The sequence below is a fragment of the Canis lupus genome, chromosome 26 (assembly GCF_048164855.1).
Source record: "Canis lupus baileyi chromosome 26, mCanLup2.hap1, whole genome shotgun sequence".
Taxonomy (NCBI): Eukaryota; Metazoa; Chordata; class Mammalia; order Carnivora; family Canidae; genus Canis; species Canis lupus.
The window spans coordinates 48,768,147-48,779,821 of NC_132863.1; the positions used below are offsets into that span (position 1 = coordinate 48,768,147).

At 55.3% G+C, this 11,675-nt stretch overlaps 1 protein-coding gene across 3 annotated transcripts in view; it reads right to left on the minus strand.

Moving 5' to 3' along the window:
- DIDO1 (death inducer-obliterator 1) overlaps window positions 1-11,592 on the minus strand; it is a 49,820-nt gene extending 38,228 nt beyond the window's left edge. The window contains exon 1 of one of the 3 annotated variants that reach the window (XM_072801659.1): window positions 11,427-11,592. The gene's annotated coding sequence lies outside the window, so the exon portion shown is untranslated. Of the gene's footprint in view, window positions 1-6,127; window positions 6,251-11,426 lie in introns of those variants that run through there. The other 2 variants (XM_072801660.1, XM_072801664.1) reach the window with 2 other exon arrangements.
- Between the last annotated feature and the right edge of the window lie 83 nt (window positions 11,593-11,675).

The following is an 11,675-nucleotide window of genomic DNA, read 5'->3' on the forward strand; positions in this document are numbered from 1 at the left end:
AAGAAAGAAATCAGCCCCCCAGTCTGTGATCTTTTGTTAAAGCAGCCCAAACTGCTCCCTTCGTATTTCTGAACAAAAACACAATCTCAAACACTGCAAGGGACTGTAGGAATCCTACATCGTAGGGGACTGGTACTCCCAAGATAAGGCCACCGTTTGGCTCTCAGCGATCCTTTGATTTGTACAGGGTCTTGCACTCATTAAAAGAATCTGCCACATGGGGCAAGCTTGGCTACTCCTAAAAGCCCAAGAATGACCCTGGAATGGGTTCCCAGATGGGAGTCTCCTCCCCTCCTTCCCCAACAGAAAGAGAGGGGAAGAGGGAGAGGTCTACGTATGTTTACAGAGGGGATGAGGGCAGCATAAGTCACTTCCCAGGACAGTGTGACATTTAAGTGCCAGTCATCCCTGCTAAGCACTTTGGGGGCTGTTTCCCCTCGAGGTGGGTGGGTTTCTAGGTCCTGAAGCTATTAAGAACCCTGGACCTTCCAGGGAGGACCCCCCTGCCCAAGTGGCCACCCTATTGCTCTTATATCCACAGTGGTCTGTTTGGGTCCCAATTGTGTATGTGGGTGGCTGGCTGGCACTCCCTTCTGGCACCAAGAGGGGGCATCACTTCAGGACCCTGCACCCTGTTGTGGTTTCCTGGGTTCACAACACAAGACTGGATCATTCCATAGCCAATATAGGCCACTCTCACCCCCATTTTTACTGCAACAGGAATTAAGGATCTAGTGAAAATCCATGCACAATGAAAGGGCATCCTACAATCCATGCAAAGGACCACTTACACACTAAGACTGTAGTCAGGCCCATATGGCCTAAGGCCAAAAGAGGTCGTAGGGTCCTCCCACCCAGCCAGCACCCTGGCCATGCAATGGGCCTCTCGCTTCCTTTCAGGTGGTCTACTTGGAGAGGTGTGCACTGGAACACCAAGTCTTTGCAAAAAGCAAACACATGGCTGAGCCAATAGAAAAAACTCAGAGACATTGTCTATCCTCCTAAGAGTAACCCATTACCCCAGGTGTTAAAGTTTACAGAGTCAACTATCTTGTAAAGTTTTCATTTCTTAACAGCAGAGGCATTTCTAATCATAATTAAAGTAGACGTTCTCAATGTATGGCCCACAGGCCTTTCAGGAGGTCCCCAAGTCAAATTATCTGCACAAACACAAAAGACAGCGTATGCCTCTCTCGCTGGCCACTCATAGTAGTACACTGTAGAGCTTTCCAGAAGCTAAGTGACAGTGATGTTACCATAGTCTGCGTGCAGATGTGAGAATTCAGATGTTGTCAGTTAAGCCAGAAGTCAAAAAGATTTATTAAAAATAATAATAAAGCAATGCTACCTCTATCACTGTTTTTGTCTTAGAAGATAGTTTCTACACCACGTTATTCATGTTAACATGCCTGGTTTTATTACTTAAAAATGAACAAATAAATTGAGATACCTCCACTTTCATGCCAAGCACCGTAAACAAGAAGACAGAATGACATCAACAAAAGCTCTGCAATGCTCCCAGTAACCGCAGGTGACCAAGAGGCTCTTGAGTGCCCAGGTAACTTTACAGGATAGGGCAAAAGCAGTGCTGCTCCCCCCCCCCCCCCTGAAGATCAAGCGGCGGCAGTGCTGCTGTAGTACCAGACTCCTCCACACCCTGCCCCTGCCCTTCCTCAACCACAGTTTCAAGCAACTACAGAGAAGATGCTTATTTCCAATTACGAAACGGTAGGCTCACACAGTGACTACCACCTGAACTCAAAGACAACGTGGTCTGGAGAAGATACAGAGGCCCTGTCTCCCAAGCACCTGCTTCATGAGTGGTGCTGTCAGGACCACAAGTCACAGGCTGGCCACGAGACAAGAATCATGACTGGGGACCTAAAGTCAAGAAGTCATTGCATTTTACTCGGGAGTCTTCCCATTGGCAGAGGCCAATGTCTCATCTTGTTTTGGAGGGTAATGGAACAAGGTCCAAGCTTAAAGTTACAGAATAAGAGGATTTTCTGTACCCAGTTTTACAGATCCATGCACAGAACCTGACGGTGAAGCCTGCACATGTGAGGAGGGCGGAGGAAGGCTCTCTTACTACTAAGAACCCCCATGCTGTGGAAAGACTGTATAAACCACAATCTGACAAACCCAGAGTCCACAACCAGTGTCCAATAGCCCTGTTGTCTCCACGGGGTGCTGGGGCATCTGGCTGGGAGTCCCAGTCCTGCCCATGGCAGCCCCCAGTGCCCCTCGCCCCCAGGTATAAGTGGGGTAGTTTGGCTAAGCAGATTGAGGTTGGGAGGCTCAAGGGGGCAGCACAGCAGTTGATGACGAGAACACAGGCTTTCCATCAGGATGTTCCTGGCTTCAACCCCAGCTGCAAACCTAACAGGCAGACAGGCTGAACAAGTGTGCTTCCTCACGGGCTGTGGACAACTGTGAGCTCCCAGCTTCCTAAAAGGCTATGTGAGACTACACCGTGTCAAGTGTCAGCGCTCACACACCGCAAGCATGCAGTAAGCGATCAATGTCATCTGTTAAAAAGACAATGTCCGTGTTGGTGTGCATTTGGGGAAACAGGCCTTCTTAAGAGTAATATCTGGCAAATATTTAACAAGATCCCCTTATGCACTTGGCACGGGGCCAGAGCAGGTGCATTTGTAAGGGTGCTCCCAGCCACACTTTAAAAAACAAAAACAAAGGGGGGTCCCTGGGTGGCTCAGGGGTTTAGCGCCTGCCTTCAGCCCGAGGTGTGATCCTGGAGGCCCGGGATCGAGTCCCCACATCGGGCTCCCTGCATGGAGCCTGCTTCTCCCTCTGTCTGTGTCTTTGCCTCTCTCTCTGTCTTTCATGAATAAATAAAATCTTCAAAAAAAAAAAAAAAAAAAAAAAAACCAAAGGGACACAAACCAATGTCCATCATCCAGACACTGGTTTGAGGAGGTGGAGGGGGAACTAAGGATATCCACAAAATGGAATTCTTTAAGACTGCAATTAAAGGATGAACCACAGAGCCACTGCCACGGAAGTAGTCCTACACATGAGTGAAGAGCACAGGTCACGAGTCAGCCCTGCACAGGGACCACACTCCCTAAATACGTCCTGCCACACACACACACCCACCCATGTTCATGAACAGGGGAGGAGCTGTGACGTGAGCTTCTGAATGGGACCATTTCTGGAGTGTCTGCTTTGTTTTTCTCATATTGTTTCAGTTTTCTGTATACATGTTTGTAACCTAACATAGAATAAAGCTATCTCCACACTGGGGAGAAAAACCTCACAAACTTTCTTATAGAAGTGTATTAAATACCATTTAAAACTCTGTATACCAGCATATGAAAAACAAAACCACAGCATCTGAGTTTGATACCCAGAGAGATACATCTGCTTTACAAATAGCACACCAGATAACCTACCGATTAAGCATATTTTATAGCCATGACTACAAAAACTTTTATTAAAATACACACAATTACCTCTCCAATTTCACATAACAACTTACCCTAAAAATTACTTCTCAAATAATGAGGTCTAAGCAAGTGAAACTCTTTTCCAGTAGTGTGAGCACCTAGACCAAGTGAGCTCAAGTCAGACCATGTTTTGATCCCTCTTCTATCAACTGTAAACCACAGAGCCTTTGTAATGGAATTAGCACTCATCATTCGATACTAACCACAAAGAGAGGAATGTTAAACATCCACTGTTAAGAAACCCCACTGCCCAAGAAAGAAACACAAGGGAGAAACTCCATTTAGGAAAAAAGCCTTCTTACTTAACGCACTTCCTGAGTCTGCCAGGCACAGTAATCAGGCCTCTAGGAGAGACACTGTCCCACTGTAGGGACCCAAGGACAACAGTCATCTGGCCTAACTTGTAAACACGTCCAATCTTTTGGCTCTCTTAAGCCATTTCCATTTCCAAGCTAAATGGAAATCCCCCAGGATCACTAGACAAGTGTGTAAAGGTAAAATCTATCACGTCAACAGAACTAACAACAACCAGAACCCGGAACACTTGCAAGCATAAACCAAACCAGAAAACAAACCAGTCTCTGAGCTGCTCTGGAATGGACTCCTTGTGAGTTAGACACCTGATGGGAGGAGGACTTACAGCGTCAACAGCAGGACCTGAAAATGCCACTCTGCCAACTGAAAATGGGAGCCCAAGTCCCCACTCCAACCGCTCACCCACAGCAAGGCCCACCTGAAGCACTGAGTGGGACCCCCAGGACACATTTCCTCAACAAGCCACTGTGATGCTCACACATGCGCACAGCTATGAGCTTCATTGTTTGACAGAAATCAGTAACTGTGGGTACCAGCGGACAGGAAGGAGCAGGAGGGAGCAGCCAATTACACTTTTTTTGGTGCCCTTTCTCCCTATCAGTACAGTACTTACTTTGCTTGGAACAACCTGAATTTAATCAAATACTAACAAGGGACAGCTCTCGGTGGAAAATGAGAAGATCCACGTTATTCCTAAATTTGTTGTTAAAAGTGTGCAAGAACGCAGTCACACTAGAAACCAGGGTGCCTAGAACATGCATTTGGCAGGAAGTTTCACAACAGAGCCTGGGGCAGGTCTTCCCAGGGGACACTTCTGAGATACCTTTGCTGGATTTAAAACAGAAATACTGTGGAGTAGTCCTAGAGACGTACACGCATCCACACCAATCCCAGGTGAAGGAGCTGGGATGTCCCCACAAGTCCCCACTGCACTGGTCTCTGGGACCAGGAAGGCCTTCCAGATTGCTGTCACAGCCAGGGTGGTTAGCACACAGGAGGCAATAAATATTTGCATGATAAACGGAGGAATTATTCTGAAGGTCACAGATCTTAATTCCTTAAGATGCATGGCTAAAGCACCTTTCTCGGAGGCGTATTTCAGCAGAGCCCGTGTGGCTCAGGAGAAGCTGTGGGACATGTGTCTGGGGTGGGCCCGGCAGCCCACTTAGAAATAAGCTCTGAGCTCCTGGGAAAGTTCCCTGCCTATGCTTCAGTTTCCTGGTCGTTACAACCAGCACAAAAAGCCCGAGAACCTCAGGCTCAGGTCTCATTCCTTCAGTGCGCGCACGATACCGGATACCTGTATCTGCGGCCAAGGGATGAATTAAACAGAATCTTCAACTTCGCTCACATGCTGTTGTGACCCATGGCCCCACCTGTGAGCTCATTTATTGAGGTGCCGGATTCAAAGCAAAAAAAACCCCTGGCCCTGAGCAGCTCTGGCCCCACAGGCACAGCGCAGAGGCAAAGGAGCCCTGCAGGTCCCCGGGCCGCCTGAGCGCCGTCGCACCCGCGGGTGAACGTGAGAAGTCGGGTCTCCACTGGCACCAGTCGCTGCAGTGGGCCCTGCACCGAGGCGCCTGGCCGCTCGTCCTCAGGGGTGAGGCGGCTCTGCCCACCGGGCCCTCCAGGACCTGGAGCACAAGGAAGAACTGGGGCGGGCCCGCGGACCGAGACGGGCGGAGGGAGGGTCCCGGGCAAGGAGGCACCGAGGGCACGAGGGGCACCGCGTCTCCGTCGGAAGCTCAAGCGGGCCCTCCTGCTGTCGGGGTGGCCGGCGGGACACAGGTGCGGCCAGCGCACGTCAAAACGGCAAACAAAATACTCAAAGCCCGTGTTTCCCAGGGTTTCCCCGAAAGCCCTCCCTGCTTCCTAAGCAGCGGCTGCAGCGCCCCCGCAGGACCCCGCGGGGCTGGCCGGCCTGCACCTGCCGGCTCAGCGCCACCAGACCGTCTCCAGCACAGCCCCTCGGCGCCTGGACTTCGGGAGGCCGCGCTCCGGCCGCTCGGGCTCCGCGGGGTCACCGCAGGGCGCGCCGCTCCCGGTGCCATCGCACCGCGGCCAGGCCCCGAGCTCACCCCCTCGGGCGGACCCGGCGCCCCGGCGGCCGCGCAGGGCCCTCGGTCGCCCCGAGGTGACCCCCGCGGTGACCCCGCGGCCCCGCTCCGCCCGCGCTCCCGCCAGCCCCGCGGCCGCCGCCATCTTCTCTCCTCGGCGGGAGCGCGGCGAGCACCGGCGCGGACGCCCAGCTCTCGGCCGACCGGGCCCGCGCCCCGCCCCGCCGCCCCCGCCCCCGCGTGCGCCCCGCGGAGCCCGCCCCCCCCCGGCGGCCGGGCGCCACTCACCGCGGGTCGCAGGCCTCCGGGGTCCCGCAGCCATTTCCTCCGAGCTCCGCGGAATGGGCGGGAGGGCGGGGTCGGCGCGGCCACCGAGACGCGGGGCTAGAGCGGCCGGCCGCGCCCCGAGCAGCGCCCCCGCGCGGAGGGAGGAGGCCCCGCGCCCTGCGCCTGCGCCTGCGCCCTCCGTCCGCGCCTGCGCCCTGGGCCCGCGCCCGCGCCCTGAGCCCGAGCCTGCGCCCGCGAGGGCCGAGGAGCCGGCGCCGCCCGGACGCTGTTCGCTCGGGCCCAGCACCCACAGCCCAGGCAGGCTGCGGAGGGCCGCACACCTGCTCCCAGCACGGGGCGCCACGCCGGGGCCTGAGCGCAGGCCCGGGAACCCCGTGGCCCTTGTCAAGCGGCAGAACGCGGCCGGTGTGCAGCAGAGCCAGGGGCCCGCGGCCAGCGTGCTGCTCGGAGGACACCTGCAGGCGCCGCGATCCCGTGGATGCTGGTCCTCCGAGGAGGGCCCCGCGCGGGTCCCCGCCGCTGCGACCCCGCGAAGGGGTGGGCTCGCCGCTCTCCCAGCGCCCAGATGCGGGGAGAGGGGAGGGCCGAGGCCGCACAGGGGCAGGTGCGAGAGGAAAGCTGCTGGAGCCAGCAGTGACCCGGGGCCCCTGTCTGCACACTGGGGCCCGTGTGCTGCGGGAGGGGCAGATCCTAGGAGCCTCCTCCATCAGGAGCCCAACGGGGTAACCAGCGACAAGGCGACGTCTCTGCACCCAGCCGTGTACGGTGGCTGCAGGGATGAAAAGCAGCGGACAGGGACTTGGGACAATCTCTAAATCGATGTACAAATAACTGTCTACGAGACTGGGCGCGGATGGAGAAGTGCCCTGCCCTGCCTCTACCCTCTCCAGAGATCCTCAGACAGAAGTGCGAGTATTTTATGTTCTCTGCTGTGACAAGGCCCTGGCTCTGCTGCCTTCACAGGAGTGCACGGGGTCGTGTTCATGTACGAGGCTCACTACCCCCACCTTGCCCAGTGGTGCCTGTTACTCTGAGGTGTTGCACTGTGAGTTCCGTGAAAAATAAAGTTGACTTCAGGAGAAATCAGTGTTTTAAACACTGTGGGGCATGAGAACTGCATTTCCTTTCTGACTGCTTTCATCTCCTAAGTCTCTAAAGGAATCCACCCAGTAAAAAAAAGGCCAAAAAACGCAGTGCCTGTTAGAGATTGACAGAAAAACAGTTTCAGAGAAAATCAGTTGTACCTATGTGCGCCCTAGGCTCATCACCCTCCATGTAACAGCGGGGAAGGGGACCTCCCTGAGATGCAACAGGGTGGGTGGTCATCACCACCAGCAAGTCTCTGGCGGGCGGAGTGGGGGGGGGGGGGGGGGGCGGGGCCTCAGGAGCACAGCTCTGCCTACAAGGGCTACAGGCTATCATTGAAGAGATTTATTTCCAAAATGAAAATACTTAAAAAGTGAAAGATTGCATGAACTCAGGTCTAAAGGTAGCTTTCTGGATTTGCACAGAACAGAAATACTGCATACATTAATTCCTCCTCTTGCCGGCTCACAAAACCACACTGGTGAAGGTGAGCAGGAGCATTTGAAAGAAATCCCAACAGGAGTAACAGAGACTTAAGCCATCCGAGATTTCAAAAGGACACCCAGAAAGTTTTATTCCGAATCTTGACCACATCAATACACATAAATTACCCTTCCAATACCACAACTATTTCTGAGTTCCAAATCAAATCAACCATTGCTAAAATGTAGAGATTCAATGAGAAATAACATCTTCCCAATCTGTCTACAGAGATGGGAGGCCAAGGACGTTGCCTTTTATGGATGTACAGAAAAATGAAAAATCTTAGGAGTGTCAGACATACGAAAGTTCCTCTCCTTCCTGCGGGACCCGTTCCAATAGAAAGTAAGCATTTCAAGAACATAAGAGAATTTTAAAGTAAAGAAACACAAAAATTTTACAAGTGTTTTTAAAAAAAAAAAAAGAAAGAAAGAAAGAAAGAAAATGTGGATATCAATTGGAAAAATCTCTTCATTCACCACTTCTATCACCCAGGCACCAGATCACGATCACATGACTGGGATTGGGGGGAGGGGCAAGGGAATCCTCAAAGCTTATACAGATATAACTTCCCAAGTTAACTATGCAGATATGTGTTTGTGCATATACATGTGTGCTACCTACATACTTTCACTTTAATTAAAAAAAAAAAAAAAAAAGCCAGTACGTGTATATCGACTTCTTCACCAGCCAGGTGTGAAGGGTATAGTCAAATTCTGTATGAAATGGTATACGAACAGCACCTTGATGGGGCAAATTAAGTCGGTCACTCAGGCGTGCTGCCTGTGTCTGCTGGTACGCAGTGGCAGGACTGTGTGGCCCCCAGCACCCCACCTGTTTCAGGAAGCACCTTGTTGCACACAGTTCAAAGGATCAGGAAATATGTACTCATAGGTAAAATACTCATGCAAAGAAACCCAGAATCAGTGCTTTCTGATTTGCTAGTACAGTCCCGAAAGAGAAAATACAATCAGGCGAAGAGGGAGGGGAAGGGGCCACCGCAAAAACCTCATAAATATGCTTCACTGGGTCTCAGAATTCAGCTAAGACACCCAGCACCTGAATGGGTGCAGCAGAGCTGAACAATCATAAAATTCTTCCTTACTCTTTCAACACTTTCACCGAGAAACTGAACACACCGTAAAAGGCTAATGCAACGGAAGTTGACCTCTTGGTGCTGACTGCCTCATGTTCCGATGACTCTGAGCAGCAACTGGTCAGTTTACATATTATCCTTGAGAATTAGTTTGTTTTCACCAAATCTCTTTCAAAGCAGGGCATTCAGTGTGTAGGGGCTTGATTTTATGCTTTTGGGTTTTGCAAATAAGATAAAAACATCCGCGGAAATGCTGTCATTCTGTAACACACAGCCCACAGCCTGGTTATTGAGCAATCCAGGATTTGAGTAAAGGCAACACTGTGTATTTTATTCTTCAGATACTCCTCCCTTTTCAAAAACACTTTTAATGCTCTCGTAAGCCTAGTAAGTGTTTAACACTCGTCTGTAAAGAACCGCTAACCTATTACAAGGGAAGTCTCCACCTGGGCTTGGAGGATAGTGGAGGTTCTGGCCACCTGGCTGCTCCCCTTCCACAGACCCTCCTATTTCCTATCAACTGGGCCAATGCTCCAGGCTGTACCAAAGTGGCCCACACCCTCGGTGCTCCCCCACACCCCCAGACACCTAGCAGCACAAGGGGTCTTATGCTGGCGCAGGCTGGCCTGATCTCCCTTCCATAGGCGCACCTACTGTCCACAGGGGAGCTCATGCACTCCTGGCTGTGCTCCACTTTACCCCTGCCCAGACCTGTTCCCCTAACATCTCCACGGGTGCAAAATGAGCTCACGACTCCTGAACCTCTCTCCTCCAACCAGACCCTTCTCTGGTGTCCCTAGTCCACACGCACCAGCCAGAAGCCTGGAGATTCTCCTTCCCCCTCAGCCACCAAATCTTGTTGCTTCAGGGTTTAATGGGATCAACTTCACCTGCTGCTTGCTCTCCACCTCAGAGGCTTCTGCCAGTGTGAAACTGCTCCCCTCACCCTATTCACCTCTCCACTCACTGTCGTCTAACATTTTCCATTCCCGTGTCACTGTGCTCCTTGCTCTGTCCCCAACGCCTGTCAAGTATGCCTGCAGGACGGCCCTGCCGCACTGGACACCGCTCATCTTCTAGAACTCCCCACTTCTGCAGAACCTGCTAAACCCCCTGGTCCCTGTCAAGCCTCTCTGCTGACTTAATGGAAAACCTCTTCTCTGCATAGGGGCCATCTGGTGCCGTCCTTCTGGATTCTAGACTTATCTGCTCCTCCTCTCTACAGTCTTTCTCTAAGTATGTTTGTTAACTGTCACAGGGTGTCACCGTAAAACCTTCACGTCCAGCCCCGGCTGCTCCTTTCAACTTTAGCCTTGTCCCCCAGGCACCTCCAACCCAGCAAGACTGACCCTGGGCTCCCCAGCCCCCCCGCCCCCTTCTAGCCCACTCGTCTGCCCAGCTGGTGCCACCACCAGGAGCCTCATCAACCAGGCTGCACATCTGAGTGCCATTCACCGCAGGGGCTCAATCGCCAGACTGCAAACATTCCCCCCTCGGCGAAGTCTCCCTGCGTCCACTGTTGCGGAAGCTGCTTTCGATTATCCTCCTTCACTCATTTCCTCCTTCCCGTTCTCAACAGATACCTACGGAACTCCTACGAGGTACTAACGTCTCGGCTCTGGTGCAGCCCAGGTGTGTGTGGCAAATTGCAACGTTATCAGCCATCAGTGGCAGAAACCGGTGGGCTCAGAGCTACGCGGGGAGAGTCAGGGTGCGAGGTGGGCCTACGGGGGCGGTGCGCTCAGCTTGGTCTAGGGAGGGCCTCCCCATCTCCGGCAGTTGGTCTGCAAGTGCTCTGCCCGAGACCCCACTCGAGCACCCGCGAGCACCTGCAGACGAGGTAGGGCGGCTGCAGCAGAGGCAAGGGGCGGGGGCGGGAGCCCTCCCGGCTGCGCCCACTGGGCACGCGCCATCAGGGAGTGCCCGGAGGGTGTGAGGAGCAGGGCACGGGCGGGGGGGGGGGCACCGGCCGGGCGCGCGGGAGCCTGGGGGCCGCCCCAGAGCCGAGGGGCCGTCCCCGGGCGGCAAGGCCCACCTCCTCGGGGCACCGCGCTCAAGCTTTCGCTTGCGTCCCTTTGGAAAGAATTTCAAAAATCCGCGCCCCTGCGCACGCGGCGAGGTTGGCATCCGGAGCGGGCACAGGTCAGGGCGTTGCACAGGCTGGCATCACGGGCCCGCACTGCCCCGGCGGCTCTGAGTCGGGAAGCGCGGGCAGCGCCGCCCGGGCCCACCCCGACCCGGCCCGACCCGGCCCGACCCCGGCCGCCCGCTCCCCCCCACGCGGCCCGCGGCGCCCGACCCCGGCCCCGGCCCCGCCCCCCGCGCCCCGGCCCCGGCCCCGCCGCCTCGCGCGCGCCCGCACCCCGGCCCGACCCGGCGGACCCCGCGCCCCGCGCTCCCCGAGGGCAGGCCCGTTTCTGTCGACTCATGAGCCGGCGGGCGGCAGCGCGCTCCCCGCCCCGCCGGCGCCCCGCAGCCCGCCTCGGCCCACGCCGCGCAGGGCTCCCCGGGGCGCGCTCGGCCGCCCCCTCCCAGGCCCGCGCTCGGCGGGCGCTCGGCGGGGGGGCCCCTCGGGGCGGCGCGCAGCACCGGCGCCCGCCCTCCCCCTCGCCCGCGGCCCCTGCCCTGCGAGCTCACACAAGCCGCGGAGAGGAAGCGGGGACCTTCGCCTCCGGCTCAGCCTAGATGTCGCCATCGCGGCGCGAAGTTCCCCCACAACGACACCTCGACGGCGGCCATCTTGCCCGGGGTCGGCCGACGCCTTTTGACTCTCGCGCCAACCCGTAGAGCGAGGGCGCCGCGAGCGCCGTTCTGCGCAAGGACGGAAGCCCGAGTCCCGCGCTTCCGGGCGGCCGCCGCGCCCCGCCCCCTCGCGGGGGCCCCTGA